Genomic DNA, 3,869 nt, shown 5'->3' on the forward strand with positions numbered 1-3,869 from the left:
GACCCCAGCATATATGGAGGCACATTTATTGAAAATCCCAAATGTATTGAAGGTGGCAATTTACCAACATTCACTACAGTACAGCTATACATTATACTGTAAATCTGAGTCTGATCTTAAATGGAGACACACTGGATTATACGGGCCTGTGATCCGGTGTCTCCAGCATCAAATAATTAATAACAAGCTCAATAAGAGTCAATATAATGTCAGATATGTTCATTAAAGGTTTAACTCACAAAATGTCTAAACAAACTAGTGGTCTGAATTTGCTCGCTTGTATAGAGAGCAGAGCAGGCACAACTATAACACGTGTCGGGATATCTGCACCTCGCAGAGCACCAACCGACGGGCCGTCATTGATGGTGAAAATGTAACTGTCATGGTTCAGCTGTGCCTTCTGCATTTCCTTGTGTTTCCTCTGTCCCCCTCCTGTGTTTGTTGTGGTTCTCGTTCCCTGTCTGTTTGTGTTGGTCGGGGCGTGACACTCCTTCCGTTTGCAATCACCCTGCCAATCACTGTACATATGTATTTAGAATAGACACTTTGGATATAATGCAAACGTATTGTAAATGTTTAAATGTACCCCTGCCCTTGTTTGTTTTAACTTTAACTGCATACCTTTTTCTGTGTGTGAATACTTTGAGAGCAAGGCAAACCGGAGTCAAATTCCTTGCATGTGGCCAATAAAGCTGATTCTGATTCACCTGAAGCCCATCCATTCATCAGGCAACCACAGCTCTCATACCCCGGCTCTACACTCCAGTCTTTCAAGTCACATCGTTCGTGGCTCGTGCCCGCTACACCCAGCGCCCAGCCTGCTCGTGCCCGCCTGATTACCTCACCTGGTCTGCCTGCCTCGCTTCGCCGAGCTCAGCAGACATCCTTCATCCTTCCTCACAATAAACTGTTCGAACTTTGTAAGCCTGTCTGAGTGGGTCCTTGCGTCCTAAACACACAGCGTACCATAACAGTTTACAACATCACAGGTTCCAGTCTTAGTTCTCCGGATTCTAGCTCTGGAAGAGTCATTCATGTTGTCAAGTATGGATTGAACTATGTAAAATCATATCTTTAGTATGTATTTTCTGATCAAATGCTGATCATGCTAAAGAGGAAAAGATCATGCTGCGCTGTATCCTTAGTTTGGTTGACACTTAAAATATTGAGCAAATCATCAAAACTAACCAGTTTTGACTACATGGACAGGTAATGTTATGCCTGCATGTCTGTTATCTGGTGTGCATAACATTAAAAGCTGTAATGGGCTGCCTTGCTGGCGATCAGAGCATACAGTAACTGGTTCAGTTCAGTTTGTCTTAGTCCTATATGGGCCGTGGGTATCGCTTTCGATGGCAGCCTTTCTTGCAGATTCCATTCTATCCATTCTGTCCAGTGGTCATATTTAGCTTCCTCTGTTTTACTTCCTGCAGCATTCCTTTGCTCCACAGTTATCCACCACTCACGCCCTCACCCAGTCATCTGCCCGTCTCTCCTTCTAACTGACTCTCAGTACTCGTCTCCATGCACAGCCACAGCCCAAAGACCTCAATCATCCTTTCCTCTGCCTTCCTTAAGGTCCAGCTTTCACATCCAATAGTAACTGGAACTGGACACATCTGTCAATTAAATTGTACCAATGTTTATGTACAGTATGCAGGCCATTTTTGTTTTGTTGCTTTTAAAGCAAAATGTTAAGATGGGCAGTCATATTGTCGTTCAGATACCTCCTTCCACATGTCTCTCTTCAAGGACCAGAATTAACCATGTAGGGTCTATATGACCACGTGTTCAATGTTGCCTAAAAAGGACATTCAATGTCAGTTCTGATGGACCAATCAAACACAGTCTTGTCTCTGAAGAGTGGAGTACGTACAGAGGTTCTCTCCAGTCAACACAGAAATTGTGACACAATGACACCTCCGAAGTTTGCTTTTTATCTGACATGTCTATTCTTGGGCATGATGGGTAAGTTTTACCATTTTCTGACTGATTTTTGTATCCTTTAGAATAAATTCAAACTTCATATTGTTTCTTATTTGTTATGTATTCTGCAACATTATGATTTAATCCCTATCATAGCATACAATTCATTTTCATATGCTTTACCTCTAGTTTTTTAATTTCAGCTCATATGACAACTCTGAAACAATCCTCGTCTGTATATCAAGAGAGTGGTCTCGTATCAGTTAACGTTGGAGACAACGTGACCTTGCGATGCTCCTCTGAAGGTGACATTGCACCAAAGTTTTACTGGTATAAGCAAACACTGGGACAGAGACCAAAGCTCATGTCTACCTTCTACAAGTATAAAAATGGTAGTTTTCATGATGAATTCAAGGACGATCCACGCTTCACACTGGACACTGGAAATGGTAAGAATCACTTGAAGATCTCAAATGTGCGGCTTTCAGACTCAGCAACTTATTTCTGCGCAAGTAGCTATTCCTTTAAGTTTGAATTTGCAGAGGGAGTTCTTCTCAGTGTAAAGGGTTCAGGTCCGAACATCCAAGCTTTCGTCCACCAGCCAGCATCTGAGACCATCCAGCCAGGAGGCTCTGTGACTCTGAACTGTACAGTACACACTGGGACCTGTGACAGAGAACACAGTGTTTACTGGTTGAGAAGCTCAGGAGAATCTCGCCCAGCAGTTCTTTACAGCCATGGAGTCAGGAATGATCAGTGTGAGAGGAACGCCAACGCCCAGACACAGACCTGTGTCTACAACTTCCCAATGAAGAGCCTGAATCTGTCTGATGCTGGGACCTACTATTGTGCTGTGCTCTCATGTGGGGAGATACTGTTTGGAAAAGGGACCAAGATGGAGATTGAACGTAAGTGAAAATTTAACACAGACTAGTTGTCATTACTCCCTCCACAAATTTCAGAGTCACAGATCAGAAATATACAAACTTGACAATGTGTCCTAATGTCTGTATCTGTGCAGATGGGGTGGATTATCTTGTCTTAGTGTATGTACTGAGTGCAGCAGTGGCATTCACCACCATCCTTGCTGTTATTCTGGCTCTCTTGGTGTACAAGCTGAACAAGAGAAACTGTTGCCAATGCACAGGTAATTCGTATTCTTTGTATTTGATAGCATACAGTATATATTCACTGTACATGGTATTTCATTATGTTTACTTTTTCATAACCAGATTCTCAACCAAGAAATCCAATTGCTTCTACTCCGAATGCAGAGGTGCGTCTTTTCTATCAACTGTATCAAGATACTTTATAACAGTGATCAACGTAACATTTTTTCCCCATTGGCCCATCTGGCCATGTAGAAATTATGGAAACAAATGTTTCCATAATTTTGCTTATTTGTTATACATATTTACAACAGTGATGTTCCCTTTAGATGTGGTTGTTTTCCTTTAGTTATGGTTATGTAATGTTACACAAATGTGCAAAATATAAGATTAGGCACATATTGAATCTTATGGATATTGGATTACTAATGAATGCAGTAAATGTAGGTTTCTCCATATTTTGTGTAAAGCCAGAGAGTATGCAACACATAAGAGAAGAGAACAGAATGTATGGTAATAATAACATTTCTGTATGTATGGAAAACCTTGATAATCAACTTAATGGCCTGTAAATGCAACCTAACATTAATTATTGCTCAGTGTCTCAGTAACTCTGTATAATAATAACTTTTAGAAGCCAATTACATGTAGTTAATGATTAATTAAATATTAATTACTTATTATATTATAGATGTTAGAATCTGATTAGTTTATTTGTTTATTAAAACGGCTCCCCGTTAGCTGACGCCTAAACGACAGCTAGTCTTCCTGGGGTCCAATACAATAATATACATAACACAATACACAATGCAATAGAATACACTAAAAGCATAT

At 40.6% G+C, this 3,869-nt stretch overlaps 1 gene segment (V, D, J or C); it reads left to right on the top strand.

Moving 5' to 3' along the window:
- Positions 1 to 2,290: 2,290 nt before the first annotated feature.
- LOC310779626 (Ig kappa chain V-VI region NQ5-61.1.2-like) lies at positions 2,291 to 2,842 on the top strand. The segment is given in 1 exon: positions 2,291 to 2,842.
- The last annotated feature ends 1,027 nt before the right edge of the window (positions 2,843 to 3,869 follow it).

Source organism: Poromitra crassiceps (assembly GCF_964638095.1).
Source record: "Poromitra crassiceps genome assembly, chromosome: 7".
Classification (NCBI taxonomy): Eukaryota; Metazoa; Chordata; class Actinopteri; order Beryciformes; family Melamphaidae; genus Poromitra; species Poromitra crassiceps.